The 23,411-nt window shown below is 36.0% G+C and overlaps 1 long non-coding RNA gene across 1 annotated transcript; it reads left to right on the plus strand.

Annotated features, from left to right (window-relative positions):
* The first annotated feature begins 177 nt into the window (after positions 1 to 177).
* Positions 178 to 21,429, plus strand: LOC114700466. The gene is made up of 4 exons (XR_005091838.1): positions 178 to 7,687; positions 7,972 to 8,325; positions 12,040 to 12,225; positions 20,139 to 21,429. It is a non-coding gene; the product is annotated as an uncharacterized LOC114700466 (long non-coding RNA).
* The last annotated feature ends 1,982 nt before the right edge of the window (positions 21,430 to 23,411 follow it).

The following is a 23,411-nucleotide window of genomic DNA, read 5'->3' on the forward strand; positions in this document are numbered from 1 at the left end:
GTAGAAGAAGAAGGAGAAGGAGAAGAAGAAGAAGAAGAAGAAGAAGAAGAAAGAAGAAGAAGAAAAGAAGAAGAAGGAAGAGAGAAAGAAAGAAAAAAGAAAAAAAAAAAAAAAAAAAAAAAAAAAAAAAGAAGAGAAAAGAAGAAAGAAAAAAAAAAGAAAGAAAGAAAGAAAGAAAGAAAGAAAGAAAGAAAGAAAGAAAGAAAGAAAGAAAGAAAGAAAGAAAGAAAGGAAAGAAAGGAAGAAACTTGAGCCTTAGTAGTAAATGAACAGTCCTGGGCATGCAAGATGGCTCATGGAACAAAGCTGCTTGCTGCAAAGCCCAAGGGACCTGAGTTCAATTCCTGGAACCCTTATGGTGAAAGGGAAGATCCAACTCTTGAAAGTTGTTGTCTAACCTCTGTGAGGGACCCTGAACATACAAATAAACAGATAGATGTAAAGGGAAGAAGGGACCCTGAACATACAAATAAACAGATAGATGTAAAAGGAAGAAACGTAAAGGCTAACTAGAAAATGATGACAACAGAACCAGTTTGTCTTTTCTAACAGGGGAAAGGAGGTGAATTGCCTCTTTTTTAAAAAGGAGCTTCTCAGGAGAAGAACTGGGTCTTTCTTTGGTTTGAGTTGCATTTGCCTAATTAACTAATCTATTAATGTCATTAATTAATGTCAAAATTAATTAATTTTACATAAAAGGAGAGGTTAGAAAAATTACTACTGAAAAACTACCTTCTCTGCCTTTTCCTTAGGAGCCCTTAAGTGTCCAACTAATACAGCTTTCTTCAGCATAGAGCTTGAATCAGGGGCCAGGAGTGGCAGGCTGCTCTCTATAAAAGAAAACAAGACTAATGCCTTATGTGACTACTGTAAAGAAGTCATCAAATGAGAAACAAAATTAACTGTTTCATACATGTGAAGAAGAAACATCCACAGACATACTACAGACCAAAATACGAAATGAAAAATGTGAAGTATTCAGACATCATCCATCAGTGCAATATATTTACGATTCCAATACTAGAATTATGGTCTTCAGTAACTGAAACACTAGCAAAGACAAAGAATATTAATTGGCAAACACCATGGAAATGACAATCTTTGATTTTAAAACATTCAAGCCTGAGGAAGAAAGCTCCAATCAATTGTGTTGTTCTTTTGTAAGTGTTCAATAAGCTCTCTTTTGCAAGTGCCCTGGACACAGAAAAACTTCAGAGGAGGCTGTAAGCCAATTCTAGATGGTCTTGATGTGTTTTCATCATCTCCACATTAATTCCTTCTTGTTTGGTAATTCTGATACACTTTTATTGCCCTTCTTCCCCTGCTCTCCTCCCCAAGAACTGAGGTTTTTACTTTGTTTTGTTTTTTCGAGTGAATTAGACATGTAGCTTCTATTCCAATTTTATGAAAACATCTCTCATTTTCAGTTTCACTTTGTGTACATGAAGATCGCTGTGTGGAGTTACCTCTCTGACTTTTAATACTGTCTTAGTCTCCAAATTCCAGGCTGGGATTAGTCCACCCTATGTGTTTGTAGCACTACAGTATGCTTGCTTAGCCTGCCAGTGACCTCGTTAGACTGGCATGCTTTGTCAGCTTCTGGAATAATTAGATCATTGATTTCAACCCTATCTGTAAAGCAACTTCACGTTCTTAAAAGAACGTTACCACCACTTTGTACTTAGACTCTGTGCCACAGTTGAATGCTGAAAGGCCACAAGCTTGCATGGGATTCGTTGTTTCATTATTAACTATATTGTAGTTTTAAATTATTAAATTAACGAATGACATTCTTACCAAGTAGATGTTTCTAAGTAAGGTACTATATGTGTACAGTAGTCCAAAGTTTCTTAATACTTGTGATAATTCTGTAATTTAATTTAGAATGTCTGTATTGCAAATTAATAAAACTGTTGAGGTTATAAAGTTGCTCATTAAGGAAGCAATTCTCCTGCCATTTAGTTTGTTTGTTCTCTGCACTAAACTGAGACGCCAGATGGCCACAGAAAAACATGTTAATATTATTTAAATAGTGCTTTTATTCCTTGAAATGTTCAAGAAGTTTAAGAAACTTCCATTAACAATGTTGCATTGCATTGTATTTGGAAGAAATAATTTTTTTGAGCACTTTACTCCTGTAATGTGCCTTTGGTATACATGATGGGAAGTGATATATTGTAAAAGCAGTTCTATTTCATTTTCTATATTTATTTAGTGCTGCTCATGTGTGTATGCATGTGTTTGTGTCTGTAGTTATGGAGATGCATGTGGGGGGGAGCTGTGTGTCACCACAGAACACTTGGAATTCAGAGGAAAACTGTTGCAGGCAGTTCTCCCCTTTGCCCATTGGCTTCCAAGAGTCAAACTCAGGTCTTTAGGCTGAGTGGGAAGCACCTACCTTTACCTGCTGAACCAGCACGCTGGCCCAGCACCTCCATTTCTAGATGTCCAGTTTTAAAAATCTAATATCATTCAATAGGTGCTGGATACTACAAAACTCTTTTGCAGTTTCCAATTTATTTGTAGACTTTTAAATTTTATTGGTTTTGTGTTTCTGACTGCCTTTATTCTCTCACATTTCTGCATGTATATATCAATGGACATGTATACATAAAGGAGCTGAATCTATGATTTTCATTGGAGGGTTTATTCTGCCTGAAATAAGGTAGTTTCTTACGCAGCTTTCAAAATATAATCTATTATTCTAAACTCTGCATGGATTCCACCTGCAATATGAACTTCCCTCAACTGTATTATCATGAAACCCTCTCTCCCACTTTTGGATATTTTTAGCCTTTAATATATTTTCATTAATTTATTAAATATGTACTTCCTCTTGGTAGTTTTTAAAGTATTATACTGCTTAAATATTTTTAAATAACATTCATAATCAAGTTAGCTTCAGACCTCAAGAACAGGATGTTTCCTGAAGCAAGCTTTGCAAATTTAGTATCTAGTTGCTGTTTGGAAAAAACAATAGCAGTAAATACAACAGAAATAAGCAATATGATCTAAAACAGCCATATCACATGGGGGAATCTATAATAATATGGATAATAATATTCAAATAATAACTATTAACTATAACTATTATAAAAATGTTGATTTTTCCAGGAGGTAGAGAGATGATAGATAGGTAGTTAGATAGATAGATAGATAGATAGATAGATAGATAGATAGATAGATAGATGATGGATAAATTTCTTAATCTTAGTTCTTAGTATGTACGTGATTTGCATATACTTGTATGTATATGTTTATGCATGTGATTAGTGTATCTCTGTGTGTGTGTGTGTGTGTGTGTGTTACTATGTATAAGTGCCACAGCACAAGGACAGCCTCCGGTGTTGATCCTCATCTTCCACCTTGAGACAGGTTCTCTTTGTTGTTTTTTTGTCTGCTGAACTACAAGCTTCCAAGGAATCCTCTGTCTCCACTTCCTATCATACTGCAGGGGTGCTATGAGTATAGATTCACACTACTGTGTCTGGATTTACACAGGATCTGGGGATCCTCAAGCTTGCATGACAAACACTTTACCCACTGAGTTACCTCTTAAACCCCCAAGAGTGAGTTGAAAATAGAAAAATATAATGACTTAATTTTGATTAGTCTATTACTAGTTTTCAAAATTCACTGTATTTTTGTCTTCTTATTACGATGATAATGTGAGCTAGTGAGTTGCCATTACACTGTCTGCTTTCTGAGGAGGAATCCAGTGCTCAGAGAATTAGAATTTGATCATAAAGATCTGATCTTTATATATTAATCATCTAGAGGGGCAGCCTAAAACCATCTGAGTCTTCTAATCCTGTGAAATTCTGGATTGTTACTCACCACTAATATATTAGTGATCATTACCACTTTAAAAAAAATCAACATGGATAATTGAGTTATTATAAAAATTTAAGAAACGAGTTAGGAAAAAAAAGTAGTCTGAGATTTGATTGTTAGACTCAGAAGCTGTCAAATGTCCTTAGCAGAGAGCTGAAAGGTTTCCTAAACTGCAGTCTTTAGTGTGTTCATTGCTCTGGGTGGGTAATGAGCAACACCAGGAACACTTCCCATGCCTGGACTACATTCTGAGTATTGTTCAACCCATCAAGACAAATCTCTAAGAGAATCAGCATCATCAAGAATGCACACCAACCAAGTTGCCATGTTCACACATACTTTCCTTTCTCTGGCCCTCTACCCAGCTGATTGAACCAAGGCCACAGTGTGGCTAGTAACCTGTGAACTTGGTAATTATGCTTTAAAACTTGAGCTGGGTGTATTATTGTTGTTGCTGTTTTGTCTCTGGATTCATATTTAACACATGAAGAAAGGATTTTCTATAGCATACCAAGATACATCAGAGGCATCGGGACCTCAGAGTGACCTGTGAAATCTGGGAAGTGTCCGGGCAAAAAGAGGAATATGTGCAGTAGAGCTGAGTCATGTTAATAAGGGATCAGTAAAGCTTACAGAACTGCTGACTCTGCAGAGGTGCATGAAGCTGCCATCGTTCTATAATTACCTTGACTCCAATAGCCCTTAGCCCCAGGCATGAAACAGCATTTTCTTTGACTGTTGTAAGATATAGATCCCATACTTCTTTCAGTGTACATATATATCCTGGCTGGCATAAATGGGCCTCTAAATTATTAAGAAACTTAGCTTAACCAAGACTTGGTCCCAGGCTTTTTACATTTTATCAAATAAGCTTATTCCAGAACTAACAGATGCCACTGAGGAAGACAAATTACACATTTCGGCAGTGATATTTCAAAGCGAACTGGTCTGAGCTAGTGGAATACTCTATATGCTTCTAAAATTCTAACTCTTATCTACATATCTAGTTTTCTGTTTCTTTGTTTCCAAATTCCTCCCCTCAGAGATTGATTACAGCATTTTCTGTAATTCGTTATAGTCTGCTTTTGCTTAAGGAGACAATCTCTGGAAATTTATACCAAATTACCCCAGTAATAGATGTGCTCTCGTAATTCACCTGTCTTCTGCATGTTCGCTGATTTGTGAAACTCTTTAGAGCCAAACCTCACTCTTTAATGGACCAGACATGTGCTTTCAGCTGTGCTAACCAGGACACATAACATGTGACAATGGTTTCTGGAATCCCCCCAGATACTGAAGGTGCAAGTAGGAGATTGTGTGTGCTGTGATTTACAACACATGATTATCGCCTTGATGGTTCGTTGTTTTTCGAAATGTAAGTGTTCCTGTTGTTTTTAACTCACAAGCTACAGTAACATGCACATTTTCTTTGTGGGCAAAAAGTATCATTTAGCACAAAAGTCAAAACATAGCTTCTTTAAAAAAAAAAAAAAAAAACTCCAATTAATTCTGAATTTTAAGTGACTACTAAATTAAACGTTTCCTGTCACATGTTAACAATATGGGGCCTTTGACTGAATGGAGCTCCGTGTAATCTTATTGAGCCAGTAGGTCACAGGAATAAGAGAAAACGTGTTTGAATCACAGGAGAGAGCGGATGTTGGATGGATCTGTGAAATATTCTCTGTTGTGGTATCAGCTGACTAATGGCTGTGATTCTCAGAAGGACTCCAACATTATGCCTCCTAAAAGCTGGAGATTAATGTGACCATGGTGAACCACACAGCGATACTCTGGCAAAGAAAAAGGGTCAGGACTGGCAAGATGTGGCAGGTGTCAAAATAAAAGGTTAGGCTCTGTGCCTGGGGACCCATCTGTCAGAAAAAACTATGATAAGGCAATTAATGTATTTGTTTATGTTGCTCATGTCACACCATGCATATTCCATAAAAATGATCAGTTTAAACACTCTCAACTGCTTTCTGGAAATTAGACTATATGTAAAAAGAAAATACTCAAGATTTTTAAAAAAAGATTTATTAAATGGAGAGGTTACACAGCCAAATCAAGTTAACTTGAAGAACTTCTAGTCTCTTTACTAAAGAACTAAAGCTATTAACTATAACATCTTCATAATGTAGAGTTTATATTAGGGACATTTGAAGCGGATGTTTATGCTGCAATATAATTGGTATATCACCTCAAAATTTCACCATGCTTTACATTCATGATACTAGATTCTAAGTTTGGAATAAAATACATCCCAGAGAATGTATAAGAAACTGAGAACTTCCAACCATAAGCTATGTATCCTGCATTTTCTTCAAATGTTTTGTTCACAACGTTGTCATTATTAGGGCTTTCATTTTCACTCTGTGAGTAATCCTGACTCCTCTCATTGTATTTATTATTTATTTAGCTTTCTCACGACATCTGCTTTACAATCTGTTTAAACTAGAACATGTTTAGGTTTAATATTCATCGGTGATGTATTTCTTGCAGACAAAATAAATTATCATATGCTTTAAAAATGCCTTATTATTTTACAGGTCAAAAAATATAAATGAATTTACCCAGAATTATGAAAGAAATAAGATTTTTTTCACAGCTCAAAATTTCAGGTAAAAATTGATTTTCTCATTACTTTCTACTGTAGAGTTAAAAAAGCTCCCAGTTATTGTTTTAATACATTATTCTTACAATAATGTTATGTTTTGAAGAGAAGAAACTGGTTCATCAACTGCATAATGTGCTATGTAGAAGGAATAGTCAAGGCCTTCAATTTCTGAAGAAAAGCCAGATACGACTATTTTGTTCTCAAGCTACACTTTCTGACAGAGTGATGGTGTTAGCATTCATTGTGACAACAGAAAGAAGCATTTGAAAAACAGAGCTCCCATATTCAATGGATTTATTTTCATTTTTGTTGAGACAGGATTTACCCCCACTACTTCCCATCTATTAGAAGGGTTTTGATTAAACTTTAAGTCAGTGATTTTTTTTTCACCAGGACAACTTCCCAGCCCAAAGCATGTCACAATCTTTAATTTTCTTCCATCTCTCATGGAAGCTTGGATTCAGTGGACCAGCAGATATCATGGTATGTTGAGGAAGTAAAGGTCAGTGGAGATTCAAGACACAGATTTTATTATAGGGTTCTTTCTGAGGTCTGATGCACGACTTACAAGTTATGCTTGCAGTCTGACTACAACTAACTACTATTTGAAATTGAATTCACTCCTGCCTGCATTTCCTGGCTCAGAGGTTTATACTGTTGCTTTAATTTTATTTGAATTTCAGTCTTCTGAATTAGCTCTGTTTTCTATCTCTTTATCTTCATTTGCCTGCATGTAGTTGAAAATACATGAGGGCAAAATAAAATTCTTAGTCACCATTTTGTATGGCTCTTCAAAATTCTAAGATGTGTAACATTACCAGGCTGTGATCAATTCAGCTAACTGGACACTTTCTCTGTACCTTAGAGTAAAAGTAATAATCTCAACAGAAAGTTGGGATCTCACTCATTTTTTTCACAGATCCATTAAAAGATCCATCAAACAAAAGGTAAGATGATTTTTAACTTCTTCACAGTAGGGACTGTCCTATATAAATGACCAATTTCACAGCACATATTCTATCTTTACATGGGAAGAAAATAAACAGCGAGGTTCCTTTTATTTTTAAAATGATTTAATTTCTACTTTCACTTTTCTACAGAAGTGTGAAAGAGCAATTTTGCTGGATATCCACTTATTTCAATTCAGCCATGTGACGGTATTATGAGAACTCTGGTGGGGTGGTTGACCCCTCTTTCCTCTGGGACTGTGCAAACCTCCCTCTGTTTTAACCATAGGTAAGTTTTTGTGAGTTGTTCCCTGACAGATCAGCTAGACAAACTAAATCACAAAACTGCTTCTCTTATTTTTTTAAGCTACATACATGCATACATGGTTATTTGGGAAAATTAATTACTCATCAGCCATTCCTTCGATCCATGGTAATGGTAAACAGTGCCTATGTGTATTTTGGTTATTTTAACAAATAATTAAAATTCTCAGTGTAAACTGTGTTATGTAAGAGAGTATCCAAAACCAGTTTTATTTCTTATTCAGAAAAAAAAAATGTTATTTCTTTCAGAAAAACCTACTTCAAATGACTAGCGTGTGCCCGCCTGCATCGGATGCGCCTTTTCCTTAGCCTCACACGCTTCTGGACCTCTTCTGTCTCAGGCATCACTTTTCTGGCCAGACCCTTGTATTTGTTTGTACTATCATTTATGGTTTCAGGGATTTATTTTAATACATTGAGCATTTGCTCAATATTAGGTAAGTAATATTTTACCTCCATTTCCAGATGATGAAACTCTGGTATACTGAGGGTAACCATTCTTAAAATATGGACCTATCTTCTTTTAGTAATGGGGATTCTATGCATCTACTTATTGCTAAATTGCTGAGGAACCAGGATGAAAGTCTGAGAGTTGTGTGGCAGGTAAGAAAAATAAGCAAGTGAGTGTACAGAGAAAATTAGAGAAGGGGAAGCAAGGAGATTGGTTGGAGAACAAGCACAACAGGTTTTTTGTTCATTTTCTTATTTTAAAAAGTTGGGTTCTTATTTTTTTTTTTTGTCATTTTACATACCATTCTTGGTTGTCCCTCCCTCCCCTTCTCCTGCACCCTCTCCCCCTCTCCCATCTTACTCCTCATCCTCTGCTCAGAGAGGGTAAGTCCGCCCCCTTGGGGATTCCACAAAGTCTGGCATACTAAGTTGAAGCAGGACCAAGTCCCTCCCCATTGTGTCAAGGCTGAGCAAGGCATCCCATCCTGAAAAGAGGGAGGAGCGATCACAGGAGCAAGTGAGGTCAAGATCATGATGGGGAAAACCATGAAGACAGCTGATCCAAGCTGGTGGGAGCTCATGGACTCTGGACTGTAAGCTGAGGAACATGTATGGGACTGAACTGAATGTGGGTGACAGTTATGGGGCTAGATCTGTCTGGGGAGTCCCTGGCAGTGGGACCAGGACTTATCCCAGGTTAATGAAGCATAATGATTTTGAGATAAAGCGTGATAGCAAAGCATGGGTAAGATATAACACTAGGTGGCTCAGTGGTGTTTCTTGTTGCTCTGTTAAAATACCCTTTCTCCCTTAAGGGAGAAAGCCTGTCTAATGCTCACAGTTCAAGGCATAGTCCATCTGGGTCGGGGAGTCAGACAGCAGGGACCTGAAGGAGCTGAACACATCACATTTACATGTAGAAGAGAGCAATGAGTCCATGTGCACCGATGCTCAGCTCACTTTCTCCAAAACCCTGCCTAAGAATGGTACCACCCACAGAGTGTAGGTCATACCTTCTAATTAACTTAATCAAGATAATCCCCTACAGAGGTCAGTCTCCCAGGTGATTCAAGACTTTTGTCAACATGATTTAGAGCATTACGTGGACCATCCTAGATTAGGCAAATCAGGGCTTTAGTCCTCCTGTGTTATTTCAGGAGGCCGACAACATCCCTAACCCTTACAAGTCTTCCTTTTTTTCACTGGAGAAGAAACAAATAAAATGGAAGTACTCTCTGCATAAGATTCTGCAGACCTTTCAATAGATGGTAGATTTCAGGTTGCCTGTATGTAGCAAACATCAATATTATAACTCTTGTAATTTAATTCAGCATGTTCTACAGAACAGTGAACACTTTTGCAATTCTAATGCACTAGAAAGCATTTCAATTAGTTCATCATAATTCCAGGGGAAGAGGATTTGTAAAAATCCTTTTACTGGCTTTACAGGTGAGATGTTTTCCTTTAAGTATTATTATGAGGTTCCAAAGACAACATACAATTATTAATATATGTCTACTAAATTCATATATATATATATATACATACATATATATACACAACTAGGATAGATATATATTCTATATGTGTGTGTATGTATGTATATAGAAACAGAAATTAAAGTAGAGACCATGGAGAAATGCTGTCTACTAGTTTGCTCTCCACGGCCTACTCAGCTTGCTTTTTTAAGCAACCCAAGACCAACTTATTCTGGGTGGCACTGCCATGATGTGAACTGTCTCACATCAATCATTCATCAAGAAAATGCCCCTCCCGCACATGTTCCTATGAGCAATCTGATGGACACAATTCCTCTTTTCCCAGTTAATTCAAGTTTGTGGAAAGTTGAAAGAAATTAACTATCAACACATGTGCACACACACACACACACACACACACACACACACACACACACACACATACACCTCTTGGCACTCTTCAGAATTAAAGTAAATCTGTGGCTTCAGTTCTTCACCACACTCCTGGATAAGTTACTATGAGGTCTGGTGCTGGCTCTATGCCCTGCTGTTCTGGAAACTCTAATAGAATATTCTAAGCCAGAGGCCACTGTGTCTATCATGATGACAGGCAGTGTGTACAATGTAAACCATTAAAGGTAGGCTCTGCAGGGTATCAGGAATTTAAGTAAAGATTAAACCATCAGTAAATCAGCCTACTGACTTGCCTAGCTAAAACCTCTTTCATCTAGGTAGTCTTCAACATGGATTATTTGTTCTTTGGATCCTTCCTTTTTATTTCTGCTCTAAGAATATAATTATTACAATATTTAAAAATAACTTATGCATACACATTTTATTGCAAAATAGTTTATAAACTGTGAAGGTAATTTTACTGTCAAAAATATTTTTAAAACGTATGGAATTGTGTAGTATTGAGAATACTGAAGTGAAATTGTTATTACTTAACAAACTGTGTGATTGTTTACAAAGTGAGAAGAACTCCTCTGTCTCCGTGTGTGTGCACTTTTGCCATATGCTACTCCATACCCCACCCCTCCACCCCCACTGCCACTTCAATCTGGGCTTTCCTAATTGCCACACTTTGTTCAACATCACTTTAGGCAGCATGACTAAGGGAGAGATTTATCAAGGTTGCCATATCTGCTGTCCTGAGGTCACCACTTCAAAGAAGCTTGAGTTACCTTCCAGGAAGCAGAAAGGAGCTCACAGGAGAGAGATGTTAGATCAGCTAAGGGCCCTGGACAAAATACTAGCTACGTGACAGTGGCTGTAGTATACTAAGATGACCTGCCTAGTGTTAGCCGCACAGCACCCAAAGAATAATGAGAATAGGTAATGCAATTGTTTTAAGCCAGGAAAGGTATGTAGCTCATGGAACAAATCCTAGAATCAGCTATTTTTAAAAATGCAGAATCTGGGGTAACACAGCAACATATATTTACTTACATGTTATCTAAGATTAGCTTCATAGTGCACAAAAGTGTTAGAATTGAATAATCAGAGAGTCTATGACATGATGAGCCTAAAAATATAACATCTTTCCCTTTTCAGGGGAAACTTCATGAACGCTTGCTTTAAGTCTAGGAGGCAGGGTGATTTGTTGGGCAGCAATAAATTACACAGACATTTGCCCAAAGCGAACATGCCTCATTCCTTATTAAACCAATAAATTCCCATGCTCCTGAAAAACTACACATGCATTGGCAGAGCCAATAACCCATTCCATGGGTAAAGCTTATTGTTCAGCTTGCATTTCTAAAGGACGGTAATGCAGATGGCTGGTTAGACACCAGCATCTGCTACTTATTCACCACAGCAGTGGAGCTGGGCATAAGGCTACTCTCCCAGAATTGGATTTCTGAGTCCCTGTGTTATATGTGACCCTGAGTTTGTATTTCCCTTTCTGAAATAAGAAGAGAACGGATGACAGTATTTCCTTGGGTTCCTCCTACCTTTCTCACTCTTCCAACTAACAGGAACCTTTAGCTACTTGATTTACCTACCTAATAAGTATAATAGGCTAGAGAAGGAGGAAGAAATGAAAACTAGTCAAATAATTTAAGCCAACTTTTTCACTTTCTAGAACTCCATGGAGCAGGAGTTCTAACAACTCAGAATATTCATACTGCTCTACATATTAGAGAGAAGTAAAGTTGAGTCTTCTCTAATGTACCAAATGGCCATTAGTTATCATATTTCAGCAGGCTGACCATCTCCTAACAAAGGTAACAGTTTTATTCAAAAAGTTTTGGCACCAAAATGATTTAGCTGATAAAACATTGGAGAGTTGACTCCAAACTCTAAGTGACTTTGATAAACTTTGCCCCAATTTTGTTAGTTGGCCAGAGGCGAACCATTTACAGTAACCAAACTTTTCTCTTCCTAGGTAAAAATATACAACTCCAGACAGATGAAGCAGGAATTTTGAACACCGATCTTTCTAATTCCTGTTTCTCCCAAGTCAGAGGGTTGCAGTAACTGGCGATTGCCCTAGGCATGTGTCATTTTAGTTCCCAGAAATACTTGTGCACCAACATAGTGCCTTAGGTGATGCGATCGGGCTATAATCAAGGTGAGCCTTTGCCATGTGGCTGAAAAGTACATACAGAGAAAATTTTTAGGCAATTAGCAGAAAATTAGGGAGGAGAATTTTAGTCGCACTGGGAATCCGTAAACTATGATGGCAGTCAATATGGGTTAATGAGGGCAACTTAGAAGTATGCACGCTTTGACATGGTTCCCATTTCCCCGATGGTTGTCTCCCTAAGACTGGGGTGAAGCCTACCAACTCATAGAGGACACTAACCTAAGCAATTCTGGGCATGACCCATTCTTAGAAAACCGAGTCTATAGCAGACTTAATATCCAGAGGTTAAGACCCTGTTATAGATATTCTGGAAATCTAAATGCAGCAAATGTGTTCTGGAGCAAAAACAAAATAAAATAGAACAAAACAAACAACAACAACAACAAAAAAACTAGCCAACATAAAACAAAACAATAATAACAAAACCTTTAGTTTTATTTCCAAATGAAATGCATTTAAAAAATATTCTTCCCAGAGTAATTTTGTTGAAAGTAAAGAAGAATTCCCAAACACAACTGTAAAACATGGAAGCTGGCTTGTGGTGATTGAGGACTGCCTACTCATCTGGCAATGCCCTCATAAGTGTAACTTCTGTTGGAAACTATATCAGCTGTTCTTGTTATGGACCATCTCAGATTCTGTAATTTCTGGATGAGGATGAGCATAATAGTCTTAGTTATCTAAGTACCTGCTTTCCCTGCTGGACTCAGTGCCATGTAAGGAAAGAAAAACATATTTTTCTTGCTCACCAAATATTCCCATGGCTTGTAAAGATGGTAATAAGAGCCCAGGTCCTTAACAAATACTTGCTGAAGAAATAGATCTCTAAAGGGAAAACGACTGATTGAATTTTACCAGCATCAGAAACAGGCATGAACAGTGATGAGCCCTCTGCAAGATGAACTTGCATGGAGTAGATAATGGCTTAAGCAGCACTGAGCAAGGGATGTTTTCAAAAGACAGTATTGGGCCATGCCCATTATGACTATTATAGCCAGAAGACACATGAGGGAAATGTAGATTTTGGTGCCAGGCCAAGGACTGGCAAGGAAAATTCAATTCAGACCAATCTTCCTATAAGGACATACTTAGCTTTGGGAAAGGAAATTGGAACCCATTTGGGTTTTCTATCTCACAATATAATTACTATGGTTATTCTTCAGGATGTGTATTCACTACAAGAAAGCTGGTGTTTAGATACCCTCCTTATGAGGGTAGTAATCTTCCCAGGTGCTGAAGTCCAAAATGGAAAAAATAAAATAGTCAAATGAAAATAGAATACCAAGTTCTCCACGATTATGTTGAAAATTTAAGTAAAATGCATTGTTGGGGGGCTGGTGCACTCCAGAAGTGAGGAAAGATAACCAAAGCAAAGACAAGACCCACCACACTGGAGGGAAATTAGAGGAAATATGGGAGAAAATGGTCTTGTGTGCTCTGTGCCACATAGGAACACATCTGTATCACTCAGCAATGTCAGAACTTACTGAATAACAATAAATTTGCAAGGCTTGGTAGTTTCAACTACAGTAATTTGCTAGATAACCCTTGGTAATCTGTCTAAGGCAAATGGAAGTTCTTTTATTTCAACCTTAATTATTAACGTTAAATCTTAGATCATGCATCACACAGCCCACAGCGAGTTTGACAATATATCTTTAGACAGAATGAATATAAGTTAAAGAAGCTGCATCAGCATTCAAAAGGTCCTAGAAGTAGGCTGATGGAAATGTTAATAGAGTCTGTATTGATAAGATAACTAAGAATTCTAAGAATTCGGGCCAGGGTAACAGATGATAGATTGGTGGGAGGACCTGCCATCATAGTGCTAGATGCCCATCCTTTTACAGGGTTCATGTGAAGGAGATACAGCTTTTCCTTGGTCTAATGAGTCTTATGCATTCTTGTGTCTAGTTTCCCTACTATGATTTTCAAAATGCCCAGGTGCCCTCAAAGTCTCAGTTCACACCAATAAACTTAAAAGGTGGCATTGTTTCTACTACAAGGAATTGGTCATCTATCAGTTGGAACTAGATGGGTGGTACCCAATGAATACTGTGGGTTATGGGTACACCAGGGACCACAGTCATCTCCCTCTAAAATGGAACAAAAAGCTGTTTGTAAAATAGAGTGTCCTAGGTCAAAGCACAGTCTGAAAACCCCTTGTTTTACATAATAGGAAGTAACTAAGTAAGAGTGGGGTAAAACCGGATCTCAACCAAACCAAAAGGGGTGAGAGTCAATCTGACTGGGAAAAATCACTTACCCTCTCTCTACCTGTATCTCATTAGTAAAATTAGGATGAAATAATTTATAAGGTTGCTATTAACGTTCAAATTTTTATGAGCAGTGAGGCTTTCAGAACATGATGTCTTCAGCAGAAAACACCACCATTTTTCAATATTCCTTTTACATGTAATGGAAACAAGTTAAAATAATAGGTCTGATGTTCACAAAGCCATTAAATATTTACTGTTCACTCTCTTGATGACCATTTTGATTCATTACATAGTATATATAAATCATCGATATTTTCAAATTACAAGCAGCTCAGGAAGAAATTTTGCATCTCCTGCTGTGGCCTTGAACTAAAATATGAATTACCTCCTTCTTTGTGTGGATGTTTTTAAGCTTATCATTTGTTAAGAGCGCTAAAAATCTAAGCAAAATACTACATATGTATGATAAGTGCATATGTATGATAGGTTTATTATGATAATTTTCCTTGAATTGTAAATTGTGTCATTTAGATCATTTTACCTTTTCTGGGAGTCTCTTTGTTTATTTTTAAAATATTAGTATCCAGTAACAACCAAATTTAAACAGAAAGTGGTGTGTCACACAATATAGCATTAATGAAACTAAAATATTGTGTATTTCTCTCAGGGGAAATATAATTAAAGATAAAGGGAGATGTGGGTAGGATGGCACTGATTTATAAATATCATAGTGCTATTTTATGATTCTATACATTCTTCTTTTTTTCATTTAATTATATGTCCCTACTACTGCCTTTTCTGTTTCCTAAAGTGTTTATTTTTCTATCTACTGGGATGCAACCTTCATATTTTGTAATTTCTCCAAATACTCCAATGATAATTGTCTGTACTAGGTGTTGCACAGCAAAAAACCATCCATCAATAAGTCAGTCAATGTTCATTCCAACACTCCCTTTCCAAACTTGTTCTCAAACCCTGTCACAGATCCTTGCCCTCCTAAAATTAACATTACCTACCCTAACCCATCCCCACTCCCTCTTTCTTGTGCAAATGAACGTGCCTTGGCCTCCTGCCTTGAGACTCAAGTCAACTCCTTCCTGAAAGCTTCCCCCAGCCCCAAATTCTTTCTTTTCATCCTATTTTTGAAACTATATCTGTTTTTGAAATTCAGAAAATGTGCCAGTCAGGTAATAAGCAAATCTGTCAGGATCCCCAAACTGATACATGATGAATGAAGTCAGGGTCTGTTTGGAAGCCACTAATAATGGTTCTGTTGTGTCTTACTGTGTGTGTACAATCGAAATGCAGATGGTGTGTGTGTACAGCTGGAAGTAGCATTAAAATAAGTTGCACACCATCCTTTAGTTCTCTAAGTTTGCCAATTATCTTAGAGCTCTGGTCACAAACTATACAAGTAGTTTGCAGCGGTGGGAGTGGGGTTATTTTCAGGTGCTAGCAAGTAATCCAAATAAAAATATTCAAATGACATCTAGTGATGCTGGCATTCCTAGGCACTGAGAATACCTACCACTACATTCACCAGATGCTGAAACTTACCTCTGCACTGCTGAACACAATCTCTAGACAATATTACTATTCAAATTTATTGAATTTAAGATAAAGTTCCTAGTATGCATAAAACTACCTTAATTTGTTGTGTGAAATAGGTAAACTAGTTCTGATTTTAGTTTCTGAGACAACTCCATACTGATTTCCATTGTAGCTGAGCGAATTGCATTACAACACCTCTTTTTTTCATTTCTATTGTTTTATTTGTGTTTTTATTTATGTTCGTATGTATGTATGTATGTGTGAATACGTGCCAAATTCTGCAGGTGCTTTGGGAGGCCAGAAGAGGGTGTCAGATCACCCTGGAGCTTGAGTTACCCATGAATATGAGCTGCCCAACTTTGTAATTCAGCAGACCAGGCACTGGGAAGAACTCTTCACTTTCTGCCCTGGGAAGTAGTAGCTTCCAGATACTGTCCCTCTTAGAAGCAAAGAGAAGTTTACTTGTTTTAACTGTTTATAATTATGCACTACTGATTGTTTTGAATGGCTTCTTCTACAACATATGTATCTTTAGTTATCCATTTTGGTGAAGATAAACACTGGTTTGTTTATTTTCAGAATTTATAATAATACACTTCATTATTAAATCTCTGCCATTGAATCCCTCCTATTATATATGAAAATTTGCTCTCCCATAGCCGTTTCCCCACCCCATCCCAGTTTTTGGTTAAAATGAATACCATAGTTACAATAATAAATTCATGTGTGTATACATGCATATGAGTACATGTATTAATTTCTGCTGAATATGTACTGAATGCAATTGTTCATGTGTTGCTTTAATAAGCCTGTGCAGCTTTTCTCCAAACGTCTTTCTCCAGTTTGTATTCTGTCAGCACTGGGCTGGGTTCAGCTGCACCATGGCCTCACCATTACTGGAGTTGTCTGCCACCTCTTTCCTCTATTCTGGTAGGTTAGCAGAGGCCTTAATCAGTTTCTGACTTACATGAAGTTGATGAACAAAGTAACCAGGAGGAATTTATCACAGCTGTTGGTCTTTTGGACACGCACATTTTTCAACAGTCTATTGAAGTCCTTTCCCAAGTTTTCTACTAGACTGTATCATTTTCATATTGATTCAAAAATGTTCTTAATATAGCCCAGATGAATTTGGATACTATCAATTTACACATGGGTGTATACCATTTACCAATATGTTTTCATTTTAATTCTATCTATGATGTCTTTAGTCACCAAATATTCTTTTTTTAAAAATTTTATTCATTAGTATTGCAGACTTCTGTGATGTGTGTGTGTGTGTGTGTGTTCTTGTGCAAGCCACATGTGTGTAGGTCAGAAGACAATATTCAGGAGTGGATTCTGTAAACTATGCATCCCAGAGACTGAACTTATGTTGTCAGGCTTGTGCAGAGCACTAATATTCCACTGAGCCCCTTTCACGGCCAAACATTCTTCAAATTAGTATAGTAAAGCTCACTAACTGGACTGTAATGCTGTTTAACTTAATATTTTCTCCTTAATGTAATGTTAATGATATGTACTGATTAATAAATCATTGACTCTTTCTAGAATATTTAATTTCCTTATTGATTTTTATTGTTTTGCAGCCTTGTTCTTTGCTACTAGGAATTTTAAGTGTGTGTGTGTGTGTGTGTGTGTGTGTGTGTGTATCCAATGGAATCACTTCCCTGCGTTCCCATAGCCTGTGGCACCTCCTTAGTCATATGAATGTTGGATATTATTGAGTTCACATTGGTTCTTCTGGCATATTACATTGTCAAAACTATACCCTTTTTATGATCATATCTTGACAATACCTGATAAAAAGCCATTCTTCCTTACTCTTCTTTATAAGACTCTTGACTATTTTTTAAACACATTTAAAATTAAATTTATTTATTGATTCATTGTGTGATGAGGGCATTTGTGTCACAGTACATGTGAGAAGAACATAGGGTATCTTGTGGCTCGCCTTTTATCATGTGTGTCCTGCAAATCAAATCCATGTCCACAAGCATGGTAACAAGTGCCTCTACCCACTGGGTCATCTTGCTGACCTTATGCTCTTGACTATTCTTAAACCTCTGCAATTATGTACAATATTTTAATAAACTGATCAATTTTCAAATGAAGACCTCATCTGTTCTCTGAATACTAAGAGGTTTCATGATTGGTTTTGAGCTTTTTAATTCGTTCATGTGACAAGTTTTCATTCATGTAACATTATTCTTTTTAATGTTAATGTTAGCTATTTGTATTCTTTTATTGCTAAAATCCTGTTATAATTCACAGACTAAAACTGATCCATCCATTTTAATGTACTGCTCTATTTATTTTGCTAATATTTTGGTCAGTACACTTCTATCTGTATTCATGAAAGTGGTTCATTTGTGATTTTAATTTTTTGTAATATTTTTACCAGATTTTACATAAACCAATCGTTGAATAGAAATTGTTTCCTCTAATTATTTTCATCATTTCATTATTTGTTCCTAAGTACTTAAAAAGTTTCTTGATGGATTCAGTTGAAATAGTGTTTCCTTACAAAATTAAAAAAACATATTTTTAAAGCAAATATGATATTCAAATATCTATGTATTTTTGAAACTTTTGTATTTTTTAAATAGTTCATTTTACCTTATTTATTAAGGACATTTACATGAAGTAATTAAATATATATTTTTTTATTTTTAGCTATCAGTAGGACTAAGAGTGATGTTCTTATTTTTGTTTCTTATATTGATAAGCAGGTTTTATTTTATTTATTTGGTTAATCATGTAGGTTGTTAGCAATTTTATTATCCAAAACCAGAGAAGAACTTTGCACATTGTTGATTGTATATTTAATGTATGTGCTTAGTATTTCATTTATTTATGCCCTTTATTTTTTACATCAATCTATTTTGCATAAGTATTTAATGTGTTGTTCATTTTGCTAGGAGAATTCTTGAAATGGGATCTTAGATGTTGATTATCAACCCCTTTCTTCTCTAACATGAGAATTTAAAACTCTCTAAAGAACATGACTTCATTTTTATTCCTTTTTTTTTTTAATCTGCTCCATTGATGCTTCATAGATAGGCCACCGAACCTCCACTGACTTTCTCTCATGTTATTGAAGAGTAAATGGCTTAACTTTCAAAAGTTAGAGATTTTTAGTTATTTATCCTGTTTTTTTTTTTTTATTTGAATCAGTAGTAATTAGAAGCCTAGTCTCTGTATTATTATTTGGAATCTGTTAAGATTCATTTTTGGTATGGATTCATTGTATATCTAAAGATACTATGTATTGAATCCCATTTGTATGAGAATGTATGCCAGTAAGTCATTGGTTGTGTTGTTTAGATCCTGCATATACAATTTTTGTCTTGTCTATTTACTCTATTTACCCTCAATAGTAATTAGTTGAATTTTCTGCAATATATTTGGAATTATTTATCTTTTTGTTACATTTTCATCTACCATTTAACTATATTTTTCTATGTATACGTTATCTCTAATCTATATATTTATGTTATTTATTTACTATTTATTTATATTCTATTTATCATTGATTTATACCTCTATCATCTATCATTCTAGCATGGATATTACAAGTTATTGGATAAGCACAATCTTTAAACTGTATATGCTGTTGTTGGTTTGATCTTTTATTAATGTGAAATATTGTTACTTACAGAAATTTTCTAGTTTTACAACCCAACTCTATTTCAAAATAATCTATTAACTTCTTTTTGAATGTGTTTATATGGAATTTCCTTTCATATTTCCCTATGGTAACACATGTATGTGCATGCACACATACAAGCACATATACACACTAAGTAAATGAATTTAAAAAAGAAAAAGTACTAAATAAAGCAAATTGTATATAGAATATACTAGAAAAATATTAACATCCTTCTTTTTTTTGTAGTTTCTTTGTTGATTTGCTTGGTATTTGAGAAAAGATAGTGCCCTAAATGATCTTAAAGTCAACATGAAGTTCAGCGTGGCCTTGAACTCATGATTTTCCTGTCTCAGCTTTCAGAATGGTGAAATATACCAGCATGCCCAGCTCTTATCTACTCCATTTCCAAGATTGTTTTAGGTCGAATTTGATGTTGTTACTATGACAGATTAACGTATATATTACTGTATTGACAGGTGTCTTTTGTGGGCTGAGCTCCTTTAAGTACTAACAATGAGGGGCCTGGTCCAGGGGAGGTACTCTGACAGACACTGCTGGTTTCTTGTGTAAGTACAGGATTGTTTTTCTTGTAGTGATTATATCCTCTTTTCATACATAATGCCATGGATTAGCATCTTGCTTTTTTATTGGTTTGCCTTTTCTGCAGTTTATCTCTTTTAACGATCTTTTGGAGAGCTAGCATTTAAATTTGTCACTCAACTGTTCTCTCACTTATAAATTATTGATCTCTAATCGTATCTTTATTAATTTATTCCTGCCATTTTATACTCATTTAGAAAATTATTCCTCTTTTTTTTTTACTGGGATGCTTAATTAATCTATTTTCATTCTTTCTTGTTTAACATGAAAAATATTAAAGCATTATATTTTCTTTTGAGTACTGGTCTGGCAGAATCCTACCATGTTTAGTTCTTCTATGAATATTTTTGATTTTTAACCTTGCCATGAGTAGGGAATCACCCCCCACCCTTACCCAAATTCCTAAGATTGACCCACAGCTCCAATATTGCTACCATCTTCTGATATGGTGGCATATATTTTAACTGAGTGCTTCTTCTCACCTGCTTTTGTAACTGTCTGTAGCCATCTCACCATGATCCAGGAGGAGAACTGAGTGATGATTCTAGGATGGTAGGGGATGTGAACAGTGACAGTAAAAGGAAGTCTTTGTCTTTTTCCTGATTCTGCAAATGCAGATCTGAAGAAGGAAGGATCTGGACCTTCCTGGATCCCAGGTGAAAACAGCAACTTCTGGAATGAGCAAGCAGAAGACCCAGTCTCCAAGGAGCTACTTTATTGGACCTGAAAATATACAAAATTATTGTTGTAAGAGAGAAATTAACATCTATCCCTTTAGGGGCCATTATTTCAAGACCCCACTTCAGCAGCTGCAATGATATAATAACTGATACAGTTACTAATTACTAGTTCAGTTGCATTGCTACCAAGGAATATGAAATATATAAAATGTATGTTCTAGTTCTATATAGAATATGTATGCTAAGATATTTTAGCTGTTTAAGAAGTGATCAAGTTTTGTAAGTATTTACTACTGTTTTTATGAATTTTCTATTACATAACTGTATGATGTCTACATATATACATACACACACACACACATATATATGCTATTCAACCCACATTATTAGTTGTGTTACTATTTTCCATATCATGCTCTATATAACAGCATTGCATAGAAGACTGATGAGTTTCCATCAAAATAAAAATGTTTCCTGGTCTCTTTAATTCTCTGCTTCCTGTTTTTATTGACAAGGTTAGTAACACAGACTACGGACCAGGAATGAATCCTATCTCTAATTTGCCAGCTGTTTCAATATTAAAACACACTGTTTCATCTTGCTGTTTTTTAGTTCCCATGTCAATGTAAAGAGCAGGGGGCGGGAACAATAGCACACATCCCTCAGGATTCATAGCATCATAAAATGAATACATGTTGACTAATGTCAATCATGCTTAGCTGATGAGGGACATGATCTTGCATTGCATGTAAAAAGCCGTGAGAAGTAATGACATTTTGGCATCTGCTTAGGCTTGAGTGTGCTGGACTTTCCCAAGTTTATTTTACTGGGGATGTTTTGGTTCCAGCAAAATGAAAAAAAGAAATGTTCCATACAATGTTGATTTGAAGAATGCTGCTCTATATCCCTGTGTTATGCTGTAGACTTGGAACTGCACCTCAACACAGAATGTACAAATGCTATTTAGGAGACCTATGAACTTCTTGACATGGATCCACATTCTATGTGCATATATGTATGTATTTCTGAGGAGATGTGCACAGACTGGAGCTGATTTCAAAATTTCACCACATGTAGTTTGTTTTTTACAAGTATTTATTTATTCAATTTATTTATTTGCATGGGTGTGGAAACTTATGTTCCATAACAACGCACAAATGGATGCTGAGGATGCAGTGTGCTGGCTTTGATTTTATCCTCCTATCACATGGGTAACAGCAATCAAACTTGGGTCATCACTCTTGGTTGCAAGCACCTTTACCTACTGAACCATTCACAGCTCCCTACCCCAGATGTATTTTTATGCTAAGTGGAAAAACTGTGACTAAATTTCTTAAATATATCGTTCTTTTCCTCTTTTCCTGGTTAATTAAGGTTTTTCCTTCTTGTCACCATCAGACATTTCCTAGCATCAAAGCATTTTATCCACCTTTGGTAACTTGTTTCCTTCCGTTTTCCCTTCTTTGAAGTCATCTTTCTTTTTCCATCTAAACAGTGTTTTTCCACAGAGCTTTCTTCTTCTCTTTTACAGGAAGGAGTGCTTCCTTGCAGACTTTTGTGAATATTAATTGCTTCTTAGCATTTATGTCTGCTTTCTACAGCCTCTTGTTTTGCAAAGAAAAATTTGCTGCTATCTGAATCAGCTGCTGAATCCATTCCATCTGTTTGGTTGATATTTCATACATCAATGCTGGCCTTTACTTTGTATTATTTTAATGATTTGGCAGGGGATTTTTGTTTTTGTTGTTTATTTGTTTGATTTGGGTTTTTATTTGTTTTGAGACAGAGTTCCATTGTGGAGCTCAGGATAGCACAGGACAGCACAGGACTCACCATCCTATCTCAGCCTCATGATTGCTGGATTTGCATCTATATTCTACTAGGTCTGGGCTCACTTTGTTTATTTTTCTCATTGTTTCCCAGAACAGTATCTATCCACATGCCCAAGTGTCAGTTTAAATGGTGAGCATACTGTCTGGTCACAGCACATCTTTCAAAAGCAATTTTTAATAACTTTTCCAATATAAATTTGATGATGAGGCCCATTTATATATTTGTCATTTTCTGTCAAGTTTTGTTTCTTATTCCTCTCTTTAAATTCTAGGAATATTTTATATAGATATTATTAACACTTTGATACTCTCAAATCATGCAAATGCTATTTCATATGCTATGATTGGTTATAAATCACAGTTTTCGAAGACTTTCTAAATTCCACAGCTGGCAGCCAGGATCTACTTACAGAGCTGATTCCTCTGAGATCTACATTCTAGGGCCCCCAACCCACTCTTTTCTTTGTTCCCTGTTGCTTTCTTAGATTGGACATGTCTGCCTGAATATGGAAGAGTCTAGTGGAAAGTAAATGAAGCCATATTTAGCCCAATTCCACTACAGTGGCTGGAAACAGAAAAGAATAGGTGATTTTCCCCCAGATGAAACAGCATTTAGGGGCGTATTTCAGGGTGTTTA

The sequence above is a fragment of the Peromyscus leucopus genome, chromosome 6 (genome assembly GCF_004664715.2).
Source record: "Peromyscus leucopus breed LL Stock chromosome 6, UCI_PerLeu_2.1, whole genome shotgun sequence".
In the NCBI taxonomy this organism is placed as follows: domain Eukaryota; kingdom Metazoa; phylum Chordata; class Mammalia; order Rodentia; family Cricetidae; genus Peromyscus; species Peromyscus leucopus.